Genomic DNA, 15,835 nt, shown 5'->3' with positions numbered 1-15,835 from the left:
TGTGTGATGATCAGTCTCAGGAATTACAAAGGGAGTCTATGAGGTCAGCAAGCAGGTTTCAGCATAGTTTGTTCAGGACGGAAGGAGCTCCACAGAACAAGTGATGACACAGCTAGGCACTGTCACTTCCCATTTGGTTGTTGCTGTTTACATCCCTTTGTTGAGCCCACATTTCCATAGCCCTTTTCACAGGTAAATTCACTTCTGTTTCACGGTGAAGACAGGCAAAGGCCACCCATACAGGCAACCAACTTGTCTGTTTTCTTGTCTTATGAGATTATGTCTACCGCTGTGTCTTGATTTATAAGCAAAACCTACTAACATAGATGTTTATTTTAACATTATGTGTAACATAAACCACAAAATTAAGCACATTTTTATAATAATATATGATAACACAAAATTAAAACTACAATTATATACTACCACATAACTATTAAAATGATTCATGTGAACACCTCACAACTCACAAAGTGTCAGGGAGGATGTGACAAACTGGAATCTGGAATAGAAACTATTACTGTTATTTTTGGTGAATAAAATCAATTTCATACAGTTTGTTTCAATCTAAATAAAATGTGAATTTTGTTTAAATTTCAAAAAAAAGAAAAGATATCATTTACAGCCAGCAGTGGTGACGCATGCCTTTAATCCCAGCTCTTGGGAGGCAGAGACAGGTGGACCTCTGTGAGTGTGAGGTCAGCCTGGTCTACAAAGTGAGTTACTGGTCAGGCAGGACTGTTACATCAAGAAACCCTGTCTTGAAAATCCAAACAAAACCAAACAAACGAAACCAAACAAACAAACAAAAGATACAATTTATAGTCTAAAATATGGTCTATGTTAGAAAATGCTCAATGGGCTGCTGAGAATTTATTTTCAAGTTGTTGCTTGAAATATTCTTTTTTTTTTTTAAGATTTATTACGCATGCAGTGGTCTGTGTGCATGTTTGCCTGCACTCTAGAAGAGGGCACCAGATCTCATTACAGATGACTATGAACCACCATGTGACCGCTGGGAATTGAACTCTGGAAGAGCATCAATGTTCTTAACCTCGGCGCCATCTCTCCAGCTCCCTGAAATATTTGTTTTTAAATTTTAATGTGTATAGGTGTTTTGCGTACATATCTGTCTGTGGGCCACCCCCACCTTTCCAGCCCATTTGCAATAGTCTGAAGATCTCTTGCAATCTAATTCTTTACTTTTGTTTTGAATTATTTTTTTTTATCTAAGGATCAGGTCTTTTGATGACAATGAGGTATTGAAGTGAACCATTATGAATGTATCTGTACATATTTATCTGTTCATGCTTAAAATGTTTATTTATACACACCCTAAGCAGTGCATATATTTATTACTCCAAGTTATTAACACATTTGTGCTCATATTAATATGTTGTAGCATGTTTTATCTAATCTGATCTTAGGTAAGGTAATTTACCAGATGAACGTTTAACTGTCTATGGATAGTGTTTGCCTTCCGTGTGCTTTGTATATTGTCTAACATCTTTTATTTTCAGTCTCTTTGCCAGTGATTTGTTTATTGTAGACAAAATCAGTCAGACCCTGCTGTGAACCCGCACAGTTGGTCTTTGTCTTATGACTAGAGAATTCAGACAATTAGTAGATGGGTTATTTCAGGGGGCTATTTGTTGATTCTGGTAATTTTGCTGGTTGTTTATGTTTGAATGGATTGTTTGTTCATTTCTTTCTCTATATCTTTTTGGAATTTGCTGGATTTGGACATGATTGACTCTTTCCTGGTTCTCCTTTATTTATGTCTTCACCTTTTTCTTGTACACTCACGATTAAGAAAGTCTTCCTTCAAACAGAGCATATTGATGTATGGCTGGAATCCCAGAGCTTGGAATTTAAAGGAACATCATGAGGATGGTGTTCAAGACCATCCTCAGTGATACACTGACATAACTTAGTGCGGTGGTTCTCAACCTGTGGGTAACGACCCCTTTGGGTGTCAAACAACCCTTTCACAGGGATCACCCTTGGTAAACACAGATACTTACATTAGAATTCATGACAGTAGCAACATTGCAGTTATGAAGTAGCAATGAAAATAATTTTATGGCTGGGGTCACCACAACATCAAGAACTGTGTTAAGGGTCACAGCATTAGGAAGGCTGAGAACCACTAAAGCTGTCGGCTTCATTTCCATTCTATTTTCTTTCATTCATCACCAGGCCTGCTTGCAGCTAGGCTTTCCCCCAATACGTTGTGCTATCACAGGATCCACTTGCTGTCCCTGGAAAGCACCCAACCGTGGGAAAGCCCAGTACAGTCCAGGCAGAAACACAAGGCCACCACCATGTCACATCACACCACAGGCCTCTGCAGGAGGTCCTGCCCTTCAGTCTGGGAAAGCATGCATGAGCAGAAGTCTGTGCAGACACTAGAAGATCTTATGTCACATGTCTCTGCACATAGGCATAATTATACTCTTCATATTAGGAATGGCTATGGCTATACCTTCATGGTTAGAGTATTCTCACCTCTTTAGAGAAGTGGTCACTCTGACCTTCAGGGGACCAGGCATATATGTGGTGCACACACATACATGGGAGCTCTAACATAAACCCACAAAATTAAAAACATTTTATAATAATAAAAGATGATAACACAAAATTAAAACTACAATTATATACTACCACATAACTATTAAAATGATTCATGCGAACACCTCACAACTCACAAAGTGCCAGGGAGGATGTGACAAACTGGAATCTGGAATACTGTGGGAGGAAATCTGAAGCACACAGTCACTTAGAACTGAGCCTGGTAACTTCTTCAAAACTTAAACCTTGGGCTGGAGAGAGGGCTCTGTATTTAAGACCTCACGCTGCTGTTGCAGAGGACCTGGGTTCAATTTCCAGGACACACACTGCTTCATAACCATCTGTAACCAGTTCCAGGTAATCCAATACCATCTTTGAGCCTTCACAGGCACCAGGCATGCACTTGGTGTACATAAAGACATGCAGACAAAATACTCACACCTGAGAAAACAACAAATACCTAAAGCATGTGGGCTGCGCGTCTACGTGAGCATAAGGTCCCCAACAAAACTAGTGACCCATGCGGACGCGATGGTTATGAAGACTATACAGAAAACAATCATTTATTCCAAGAACTGCATCATTCAGTGAGAAAAAAGCAAATGAACAACAATAACAACAAAAACCATGTCTTATTTAAACATAAACCACTGTTCCTCCTCTATTCAAACTCAGTAACATGGAAACTCCAATCCACACTGGTACAGTCAAGAACACAGGGCGTGGCCTAGCGGTGGTGGTGCATGTACCTCTAATCCCAGCACTTGGGAGGTGGAGGCAGGCTGATCTCTGAGTTTGAGGCCAGCCTGGTCTACCCTAAGAGTTCCAGGACAGCCAGGGCTACAAAGAGAAATCCTGTCTCAACAAAGCAAAAAACAAAACAAAAAAAAGCAAAACACACACAACAACAACAAAAACCACAGGGCTTCTTCTTCTTGCTAAGTTTCCTAGAAAGCATCAATTTCTTGGGAATAGGAAGATGGCAATAATTTTCATATTGTCCCAATGTTCCTATTGTTGAGTAACATTCATTGAATGGCTCCCTCACAAAGGCCACTCTCAGGACTTCTCTTCAGATTCTGGCTCACTCCTAAGGCTGAATAAGGTTGGCCAATGGCTGGAGACTTTTGTCTGCATTCACAGACCTATCTGGGTTGTGTGGCTATCACTAATAAGAGCAGACATCTGCTCAAAGCTTTCCCAGATTCAATGGGTTCAGGATGCATCCCAGCTCTGTGGCCTCCCTAGTTCAATATGATGGAGGTGTGGGTGAGGGTTCCTCACCTTTGAAACATTCTTGACTTCTGTCCAGCAAACATTCTCTTGGGTGCGGACAGTAGATGATGAAAACGATTTCCCTTGTTCACTGCATTCAATGCTTCTATTCAGTGTGAGTCTTCCGGTGTCTAGAATGTCCAGTCCTGTAGCAAAACACTTTGCCACATTTCTTGCACTCATGATGCTTTGTTGCAGTGTGGAATCTCTGGTGTTTGATGAGGCTGCACCTCACAGTAAAGGATCTCCTGCACACGTTACACTTAAAAGGCTTCCCTCTGCTGTGAACTTTTCGGTGCTTGACGAGGTGTGAGTTCTTTTTAAAACGCTTCCTACATTCCATTCGCTGCACTCAAAAGGCCTTTCCCCAGTGTGCACGCGCGCATGGTAAACTAGGCTGGATCTTTCCTTAAACAATTTCCCACACTCGCTGCACTTGTAAGGCTTTTCTCCAGTATGAACTCGATTATGCCGGATGAGGCTGGATTTGTTCATGTACAATTCCCCACACTGGCTGCATTTGTAAGGTCTTTCTCCAGTGTGAAGTCTTTGATGCCCAACAAGGGAGCGGTTATGTTTGAAATCTTCCCCACATTCACTGCATCTGAAAGGCTTCTCTCCAGTGTCAACTTTGACATGTTGATTCAGGTCAGCCTTTTGGATGAAGGATTTCTCACATTCCCCACACTTAAAAGGCTTTTCTCCGGTGTGTATCCTCCAGTGTTGAAGAAGCAGAGTCTTACAACTGAAGGATTTGCCACAGTCACAGCATTTGAGGTTCCTCTTCTTACTGCGAATAGCCATTTTTTCTCTCGGTGCTCCTGGGTGGCTCTGCACTTCTGTGAGTCACACGATGCCCAAGAGGCCCGGAGGGAGTCTGGAGGTCCCTCACCTTGTCTGTGCTTTGTAAACTCTTCTCTGAAAGGTCACTGTTCGTGCTCTTCACAACTGGACTGTTGCTCTCTGCTCGGCACAAGGATTTCTCTGCACAGCTCAGCTCTTGCTGTTGGAGCGTGGTCGCATTAAGCCCTCCTTCCATGGGAATGTTCTGCTCACAAGGTATCTTTTCAACCTCAACTCCTTTGCAGCAACCCAAACACAAACAATGATAAGGGATAAATAGACATGCACAAGTGATCAGCACCTGAGATTTCCCACAGAAATTTCAAGGTCCTTCTCCCAGGAAATCACACGAACAACCAAAGAGTCAATTAATGCTCCATAAGGAATTGTATTGGTTAGTCCTATTCCCTGGAATAGATTCCCCATGATAACACAGCACTGTGACAAGGAATCTGTAGATGAACTACTAATAAAATAGACTATAAGATGTGTTTATAGAAAAGAGGATGAATTTCTCCAAATTATTTGAATTATTTATCCTCAATTGGGATTTGAAAGATAACTAGTAAAATAATATTGTTTAAGGGTGAGAGAAGACATTCAGTATTTTATTCAAAACAAGATTATCTTTGCTTCATTTAAATTGAGTTCTTTTTTGGGTCTCTAATGTATCTAAATCCAATGTTAATTCAACAGGTCGCTGCCTTTTGTCTCTTATTACCATTATATTTCACAGTATATTTTAGTTGCATCATATGTTTTATAAATCAATTCCACCTTTTCTTTTTGTGCTTAAAATATTAATTAAAATATGTGTTATATCTATTTCCATTCTTTTTAGTGCACAAATATTACAGATAAACTATTATTACCCTCAGCTATCACGGTATGTGCCAACACATCACACACACACACAAAATCAACCACCATAAACAGCTAATCATCATTTCTCCTCACCATAATGTATGCAAAATTTATCAATGAATATTTTATTAATAAAAGCTTATTGTTTTCTTATTTATTATTTTTATTGAATATTAAATGTTAAAATATTTTATCAGAAAATAAATATTATATGGATACTTAATAGTTTTAAATGTCTCTGTTTTATCATGGAGAAATTTAAGAAGTGATACTATGGGAATAGCAGAAGAATCCATGCATTTATCAGAATCTTGGAAAAATCTTATACCAGAGCAGATTGTACTTGTACCCACATCTTATAACAGACATAATGCTCACCAAATTTGATAAACAAATTTTAGCTTTGATCAATCTATAGGGTACCAGAACATGTTGCAGATTTCTTATTATCACCTTTTTGAGAAATATGAACACATATTATGTTTAGTTGCAAGAAGTTATTTTTAAAGGAGCCTTATATTATTTTCTCCCCAAGATAACTTAATAGGTAAGATACTCTAAAATATGTAACAAACTGTGAGACTTTGATAGTTGGATTACTGGGAATTGTGTTCTAGAAAGTAGTATTTAATTCCTGCTTAAGATATTATTTGTATCCATTTTCATTTGCATTAACTTTCAGAAAACTCTATATTCCACAAGTGACAACTCACAGCATTATATAATACAGTGGTACCACTGAAGAATCCAATAGTGACACAGTGGTAGGTGCTTCTTCTTCTCAATTTGTCAAGATAAAATGCTAGACATGATGCTGAAAATAATAGATTCACTCGGGAACGGCGTGCAGCACAAGGAAGGGTGATGGGGACCTGAATTCCTTCCTCAGAAAATGGCTTTCTGCAGAGCCTCAATTGTTGAAGGCTGTCCTGGCTGGGTTTTTTTTCTGCTTGGTATAAGCTAGGGTCATCTGAGAATAGAGAGCCTCAATTGTCAGAGTGCCTCCATAAAATAATCAAGGGTCATTTTTTAAAATCTAAAAATTGATGTAAGTGAGCCTTGCTCATAGGGGATGGTGCCACCCCTGGTCAGCTAATCCTGGCTGAGTAAGCTTGAGGAGCAAGCCAGTAAGCATTGTTCCTCCATGGCCTCTTGTTGAGGGAGGTCCTTCCACTCCTCCAGCCAATAGCCGCTGAGATACCAGCCCATTGGGGCGTAATCTCTCTCCCTTTAAAAAAGCAGCCACTTCCCTCCTCGCTCTCTCTTACTTCCTGCTCCGCTTCCGGCGACTAGACTCCCTTCCTGATTGCACAGAGGGCTGTTGTCTGGGATGGTGATCTGTAAGTTTTTCCCCTTTTAAATAAATAATCATTCTATTAATCATAATTCCAAACTGGTGTGAGATTGTGACTTACGCCTTTGCCTTCAGCCTCTGCTTCAGTTTCTGCCTTGAGTTCCTGCCTTGAATTGTGCTTAGTTTTGGACTTTTACTGGGAAATGTAAGATGAAATAAACCCTTTCTTCCTCAAGTTGCTTTTGTTTTTATCACAGTAATAGAAGCTCTAAGACAGAGATACTTAACTCAGTGCAGAAGGCTATGTCTATGCCCATTGAATACAACACCTAAAGAATCTGTATTCAAGGACTGCTCAGGGGACTTGTGCACACTAACAACACTGTCCAGAAAAGCCAGTGTTACACAGTGCCACAGGTGAGCAGGCAAACACGCACAAGACTCATAGGTGAGAGAGAACCCTGGCTCTGAAATAATAGCAGTGAAGTGCCTGTCCACATACTTGGAGTCAGGAATCTCAGTGCAGGGATGAAGGAATCTTCTGAAGATTCCAGCCGAGTGATATCACGGGCTCCAGAAGGTGTGAGTCCTTAAGTAAAGAGCAGGACAGGTGAATGACATACCAAGTCAGAGTGATGTAACTCATGGTAAACCACAGGAAAGAAAACTAACGACAAAGACCCCTGGAGAGATCTTGAAAAATAATCCACCAAATAGTGTGTATATCAGTGCCACAATTCCTGTCACAGGCAGACCCAAGTCACCCAGAGAACAGTAGTACCTGGGTCATAGGAATGCCGCGTATTTACTGTGTCATGGAGAGGCTACCAGTGTGAACTCTATGAAGCTACCATAAGATTCTTCACCCCAGGCTGCTTCCTATGTCCATTTGCTGTACTTAAGAGAAAGAAGATGGAAGTGTACCAAGCCCAGGTCTTCCACATGCATCTCCTACTCCAGGACAGTGGGGAAAGAGTCAATGGTCCATGGACTAGTTTGGGAAGGAGACATCTCTCTCTAGAAAGAAGCCAAGCCAGACAGGATGCTCTTACAGAATGGGGCTTACCCAATGAGGACATGAGAACAAAGACCTCCATCATCACGTGGTGGTACAGACGCCTCTGAGGGTTATCATCAGTGTCCATTCCTCCTTTGAGAAGTAGATAGCCATGTCGTTAAAGGTCACAGAACCCTGGCACAACAGAGATTATTAAGTTAAGACAAAAAAGTCTCCTTCCCCTGGACTTTTGACATCCCAAAGACAGCCCCTCCCACTTAGCTTCCTTCTCCAGAGGGCCCCAGGCTCTTGATCCATTGACAGTCTCTACTCAAGGTTGCAGTGACCACTGCATTCAGCACCAGCCACGAGAGGCAGATAGACAAATGAAATTCATCCAGTCTTGACATCTGTCGTGGGAAGTTCTACCTTTCTAAAAATTTATGTAGGTTCCTCTACATTATGCTAACCACATTTGTGCAGATCTGAGCACTGTTCTCCACGATAGTCCTAGCACGGGAGCTTGGAGTCCATCTATTCATTCTTCCTGTTATTCTGCACATCACTCTGCATAATGTTCCTCCGTTTCCCATTTTAGTGTTCAAACCCACAGCTTCTCATCTACTGTGCCACTCCCAACCGCTGCCTTCCACCACATCCAGCAGATCTCTGGCACACCCGAGGACTTCCTAGTCCATCTCACTTCCAGGCATTTCCTAAAATCCACCGCTGGAACTTGAATATCTCTAACTCTTAAGGGAGTGGTTTCTATAAAAAGCAATCTATCCATATAATTCCTGCTCTGGTCTCAGAGACCTTATTTTTTATTTATTTGCTTTTATTTTATGTGCATTGGTGTTTTACTTGCATATATGTCTGTGTGAAGATATCAGGTTTCACAACAGATAGTTGTGAGGCACCACGTGGGTGCTAAGAATTGAACCCGGGTTCTCTGGAAAAACAGTCAGTGCTCTCAACCACTGAACTTTCTCTCCAGCGCTGAAATCTTGTATTCTATACTCATCTTCCATGGAATTCAGACATAGGATAGGCGAATAGCAGGTAAAGAGTTCCACTATCTTCCCAGACATCACTTATGAGGGAATTGACGAGTGTGAGTTCCTGTGGCACCCTCCACTTACCTCTTCAGAGTTAGTCGATGCCTTTGTACTTACTGGAACCCGTGGGTAAAGGTTTGAGTAAAATGCAATTGTGTTGGCATCCTGAAGGACCACCCAAGCCCCCCTCATACCTCACTCAGGTTTATCTATGTTGAGCTTCAGACCTCAACGAGGTCTCTTATTTTCTGTGTGCCCTTGGATCAACTCCTCGGTGCTGTCTTCTGGAAAACAGGAATGAGCATGACACCATTCCTTGACAGCAGTACTGCCCTTTTTAAATTTTATTTATTTATTATGTATACAGTGTTCTGTCTGCATGTATGCCTGCAAGCCAGAAGAGGGCACCTGATCTCATCACAGATGTTGGTGAGCCATCATGTGGTTGCTGGGAATTGAATGCAGAAGCTGAAAGAGCAGCCAGTGGGAGAAAAAAAAAAAAAAGAGCAGCCAGTGCTCTTAATCACTGAGGCATCTCTCTAGTCCAACATCAGTACTGCACTCTGTCCTACATGTCAAGTACTCTGTGCAGTCCCTTCCTGGATGTATAATACTGTAGGCGAGACTTTTAGCACAAATAGGTGGGCACCGCCAGGCCAACCTACTATTACAGTTCCAGGGTTCACAGCTGGTTAAGGTTGACGCTTACCTTTCTCTTCTGGTGGCAAGCATGGCACTTCCTGCACTATCAAAGGTATCCTGTAGGGATGAAGCTTCCCGGTGAGTGTGACGCCACGGCTTATGACTCAAGTGTGATGTGTTTTCAGCACTAGGGTCTTACTGTCAAGTTCTGGCAGGCAGCCAAGAGCACTGACAATAGCCTGTAATGAGGCCTATGGTGCCTCATTGGCCAACAACTCCAAAAGTAGTGACTATGCTTGGCACTAGGCTTTTTATTTGGTAGTCTGTGGTGTCTAGTCTGGCGTGGGTCCACTATTTCCTAGTATGCTGGTTAGTTTCTGTCAGCTTAAGACAAACTAAGTCATATTTAGAAACAGGGACTCTCAACTGAGGAATTGCCATCAGATTGTTCTGTGGGCATTTGTATGGGGGATTTCCTTGATTAATGATTGGCGTGGGAGGACTCAGCCCACCGTGAACATTGCCACCCATGAACAGGTGGTCCTCGGTAATGTAAGAAGTAAGCTGAGCATGCCATGGGGAGCCAGCCAGAAAGCAACGTTTTTCTGTGGTTTCTGTTCCAGTTCCTGCCTTGAGTTCTGCACTGACTCCCTCAATGATGAACTATGCAGTTGGCTAGTTTTATGGCAACTTGATACAAGCTAGAGTTATCTGAAGGAAGGGCAATACAGTCGAGAAAATGCCTGCATAATATTGACTGTAGGGCATTTTCTTAATTAGTGATCGATAGGGGAGGGTCCAGACCATAGTGTGTGGTACCCTGGGTTCTATATATATATATATATAAAAGCAAGCTGAGCAAATTATGAGGAGTAAGCCAATAAGCAGCAGCCCTTCAAGACCTCTGTTTCAGCTCCCACCTCCCTGCCCTGTGGATGTTCTTGTCCTGACTTCCTTTGATGATGAACAGTGTTGTGGAAGTGTGAGCCACATAAACCCTCTCCTCCCAAGCTTCTCTGGTTGTGGTGTCTTGTCACAGCAGCACAGATTCCAAGACAACCGAATAAAGCCTCTCCTCCAGGGTTTGTTTCTATCATGGTCTTTATCACAGCAAAAAACAAACACACCCCATTACAGAGTCATTTCGTGTGTGTGTGTGTGTGTGTGTGTAAGCTTCTATAATAGTGGGTTTCTATGTGAGGTTGTTTGTTGTTGTTGCTGTTTGCTTGCTCGTTCATGCTTTTGAGACAGAGACTCTCTACATAGCCCTGGCTATTCTGGAACTCACTACAGAAATTCACCTGCCTCTGCCTTCCAAGTGCTGAATTTACAGGCATGAGCCACCACACCTAGCTCCCATATGATTTCTCAAAAAGTCTTTAGTGATTTTTTTTCTCCCTCAGTCTCCTCTTTACCCTTACCTCCCACCCCACCTCAATTTAACCCCATGTTTCCCTTTATACTGCTATATCCTATCTCCCCTCCCTTGAAAACTCCCCACCTGTCAATTTTCTGACCACTCTGGGTACTCCAAATGTAACATACACATCTGAAGATTCAAAGTTAACATCCACAAATGAAGAAAAAAATACAACATTTCTATTTCTGGACATGGGTTACCTCACTCCAAATGACTGCTTCCAACTCCATCTGTTTACCTGTGAATTCCATAATTTCGTTTTTCTTAACAGTGGGATAATAAATATTCCATTGTGTAAATGTAGCACATTTTCACTATCAAGTTTCAGCTGAGGAGCATCTGGGCTGTTTCTATTTCTGGATATTGTGAACAAAATAGCAAGAACAAGGATTTACTAATCAACGACTTTCTGACCGAACTTGGGTCCTGCCTGACAAGATGAATCCCAATGCTGACACCACTCTGGGGCCACAAGTCTCTGTGTCTGCTACACGGACATGGTATTAGATGGACTCTCAATGTCTCCATAGATCAATCATCTCTCAACCCTCATCATTGAAGCTTCTATTTGCAGAAAATGGCAATCAACAGGATGGCCTACAACTAGCGAAGATGCAAAGAATAAGGAATTTTGGAAGGCCAAGCCCTGCGCTAAGCCCTATTCCCGTGGCTCAGGAATCACTGGGAAAGGGAGAGTGGTAGAAAGAATGTAAGAGTCAGAGGTAGTGGAGAACAATGAGGAAACGGTGTTTCCTAGACACGGCAAGGCAGCTGCACATGAACTCACGACAACTGTGACAGCAAACATGAGAGCTGGGCGTGGTCAAGCCAGACTATGGGGAGGGACAGTAGATACAAGGTCCACTCCTCTGTAGGCACCGAGCTATTGACAACTGATGGTTGTTGGGAGAGCAAAAGTCTGTTCTCTTTAAGAGTATAGTTCTTGGCAAAGCAACCAAGCTCTGGTAGGCAGCCATACACCCAAGAATATATATATATAGCTAACACAAACTGGACTCGATGGTTTGGATAGGGAAGCGGGGTGCATCTGGGAGGACCTAGAGGAGGGGATGAATATGATCAAAAGACAGTGAAAGAAATTCTCAGAGAATTGAGGATTTTTCCCTCAAAAGCAAATATGTGGGCATGCTTTTATAAAACATGCTTTTGTTTTATATACACTTATTTAAGGATGTGATATTTGGGGCCAGAGATATGGCGCAGCTATTAAGAACACTGCTTGTGCTGGGTGGTGGTGGCTCAAGCCTTTAATCCTAGCACTCAGGAGGCAGAGCCAGGTGGATCTCTTGTGATTTCAAGGCCAGCCTGGTCTACAAGAGCTAGTTCCAGGACAGTCAAAGACACACAGAGAAACCTTGTTTTGAAAAACAAAACAAAAAAGCCAAAACAAACAAACAAAAAAGAACACTGGTTGTTCTTCCAGAAGACCTAGGCTTGATTCCTAGTGTGCATGTGGTAGCTCAAATTGTAGCAGCAATCCCAGGGAATCCAATACCACCTTCTGGCCTCTGTAGGCACCGAGCACACATGTGGTGCACAGACATACATGCAGGCAAAACACCCATACACAGAAAAACAAGCAAGGAAACAGACAGATAAAAGATTGTGATACTTGACACACTAGGCTTTAATCAAGTGCAGAAAATGTTTTCAAGAAATTGTTAAGTGCTCATAACAATGTTATTTCCACGCTGCTTTAATTGCCCATTTATGTGTGAATCTCGACCAAACACTGTCAAGTTCAGAGTGAATAAATACAGGGGCTGAACCTGAGAAAGCAGGCTCTGGGCTTCAGCTACCTGCCTGGTGTGCACCCTAAGGAGGGAACTCTGCTGAAGGTCCTTCCACAGAAACAGGGGACCATCCCTCTGCGTAAGGCTAAGGAGGTGAGGCGCAGATAGGGTTCTCATGCCAACTGCATGACTGACCTTCCTTTTCTCCACAGGGAGTGGCCATGAAGGCCTGCTAAGCCATATTTATCCCACCAATAGCCATGTCTCAATCATAATCTAGAATGCTTATACTCTAGGGATGTCCAGTCCTGCAGACACCAGCCAATACCACATCAGATCACAGGACTCCATTCTTGGAGCTGCCTGTGGCTTAGCTGTAGAGTGCCAGCCGCTAGCCAAGGGCTGGGCATGAGGTTCAATACAGAGGGCTTGAAGATCCTGGGTTACAGTCTCAGGACCACACGCTAATAATAAACCTTCAGCTTTTCTTTCTCAGCCCGGAGCTGAGTGGGTAAGGAAAACAGCAGTGGCAGACAGTGAAGCCGGCAGATATCCCAGGCAGTGATGACCCAGACTGGGCAATGTGGGACAGGAGAACCTAGGCGGAGCCCAAGGGGAAACTGGACCCAGTCTATGGGACCCCACCCCTCCCACTCACACACAGGTGTGGTGGCCCCTGTCGGAGATGAGCAAACTTCTTCGAGTTCAAGGCCAGCCTGATTCAGATAACAACTCCCAGAAGAGCTAGGGCTACACAGTGAGACCCTGCCTCAAAAATAAGAGAAAATGGGAAGTAAAGAAGGAAGGGAAGGTAGGTAAATTGGTTGTTCAAGTAACGGACCATGGGGGCACATGTCTGTAATCTCAGCGTCCGGGAGGCTGCATCAGGAGAATTATGAGTTTGAGGCCAGCCTGTGCTACACTCATGAATCTTCCCAGGTTCGTTAGTGGACATGTCTGAAAACCCCATGCTAAGGGAAATTTTGGACAGCTAAGCTTTTATTGAACGCTAGGACGGGGCCGGGCGATTGAGGTGGGGAGGTGTGTGTGTGTGTGTGGGAGAGAGAGAGAGAGAGAGAGAGAGAGAGAGGGAGGGAGGGAGGGAGGGAGGGAGGGAGGGAGGGAGGGAGGGAGGGAGGGAGGAGGAGACACACACACACACACACACACGGACGCACGCACACGATATGATCACGTGGTACGCACCTGTTCCTTGTCTCCCTGCCCAGACACAGCAGTCTGACTTGGTTGAACAGCTGGGTCCATAGACATGGCTGTGCTCCCCAGGCCTGCAATCTGTCACACGGGGTCCTCGCAGACTTCAAACCTGTCTGGTCGCTAAAGCACCAAACAAAACTTCGCTCCTCGAGTCTTCCAGTCCTGGGCAACAAGGTTTAAAACAAAACAAAACAAAACAAAACAAAACAAAACAAAACAAAAAAACAGCTTTCCACTGACCTGACACGAGTATCCAAGAAAACAATCACTTGCCCACAACCACTGCGTCCCAATCCTTTTTTTTTTTTTTTTTTTTTGTCTTGTCTTTTCTTTTTTCTTTTTGTTAAAGCCCGCGGAAGCGCCCGTTTTCATTGGCTGAGCCCCTCTGCGCTGTCTCTTCTGGGTAATGTAGTTCAAACAACATGCACCCCGAAGAGAAGGACATAGCCAAAGAGGCAGAAGCTATAGAAACGGTATGTAAGGAGTTAAAGGCACTCCTGCAGACACTGTGGTGGTTACAGATGCGCGGGTGTTTCCATTTCCCTGGTCATCAAGGGTGGATTCCTGGGTCTGAATCCGATATGCATTCCCAAATTTCCCTTCGCACGGGATGCTCAGCTTAAAAGCTAATGGTGACAATGGCATATCTGATGTGTAAAAATGTGAAAACATTCTGAATTCTGGAAAGATGTCTCCGCGATTCCGAAGTGTGCCCTTCTTTCTCCTCCGCCTGTATTCCTGTCTTTTCTCATGGGCCTAGGATGTGTTCATTATGGCAGATACTCATACATGGTCCTCCGTATCCTTTCCTCTTCCGTATTCAATATCCCACTCTTTCTGAATTCACAACCCACTCCCCGCAGGTGGGCATCGTGCTGCCGTGCTGTGGTAGAAGAGATGCTAAACCTTCCTTGTTTGTTATTCTGCTCCCTCAGACTCCACTATCATTTCTCTGATCCTCCTGATTCTCACCTCTGTACGAAGTGATGATCAAACTTCATAGGTTCAAGGGGACTCCAGAAGACAAGAGATAATGAAAGGTTCCTATCATTCTGGAACATTTCGAAACTGAATAGTGAGTGTAGATTCTGGAAAGGGTGGGCCCTGATATTGCTACTGACTGTGTGCTATGGTAGAGAAAGGTCTAACCATTTTGTCCTTTCTGCAACGGTCTTCATTTTCTATTCCGCCTCCTTTCTGTTATGAGGAAGTGTGGTGATGAGGTATGGTTGGTAGAGCAAAGCACTGGGACAAAGAGTGGGAACCCCCCCCCCCCCCGTCTTAAATCAAGCATAGGCGATAAACCATTAAACTGGGTGTGGTGGCCCAGGACTTTAATCCCAGTACTCAGGGAAGGCAGAGGCAAGCAATTTCTGTGAGGATAGCCTGATCTACGTAGTGATTCCTTGGCTAGTCAGGGCTATATAGGAAGACCTTGTCTCAAAAACCATAATTAATGATGATGATGATGATGATGATGATAGCGATTACTGGGTGGTGGTGGTGCATGCCCTTAATCCTAGCACTCAGGAAGCAGAGGCAAGAATCCCCGTGAGTCTGAGGCCAGTCTGGTCTATCCAGTAAGCTCCATGACAGATAGGGCTACACAGAGAAATTCTGTCTCCAAAAACCAAAATAATACATAATAACAATAGATTAAATCATTGTCTTGAAACATATTAGAAAAGTAGATTCTAGTCAGGCAGTGGTGGTGTACACCTTTAATCCCTATATTTGGGAGGCAGAGGCAGGCAGATCTCAGTGAGTTCGAGGCCTGCCTGGTCTACAGAGCTAGTTTCAGGACAGGCTCCAAAGCTATACACAGAAACCCTGTCTTGAAAAACAAAAACCAGGGGCTGGAGAGATGGCTCAGAGGTTAAGAGCACTGCCTGCTCTTCC

The 15,835-nt window shown here is 43.3% G+C and overlaps 1 pseudogene; it reads right to left on the bottom strand.

Moving 5' to 3' along the window:
* Positions 1-3,786: 3,786 nt before the first annotated feature.
* On the bottom strand, positions 3,787-14,581 carry LOC130868445 (zinc finger protein 773-like; annotated as a pseudogene).
* Between the last annotated feature and the right edge of the window lie 1,254 nt (positions 14,582-15,835).

This window comes from Chionomys nivalis, chromosome 2 (genome assembly GCF_950005125.1).
Source record: "Chionomys nivalis chromosome 2, mChiNiv1.1, whole genome shotgun sequence".
NCBI classification, from domain to species: Eukaryota; Metazoa; Chordata; class Mammalia; order Rodentia; family Cricetidae; genus Chionomys; species Chionomys nivalis.
This window is presented reverse-complemented; position numbering and strand designations above follow the sequence as displayed.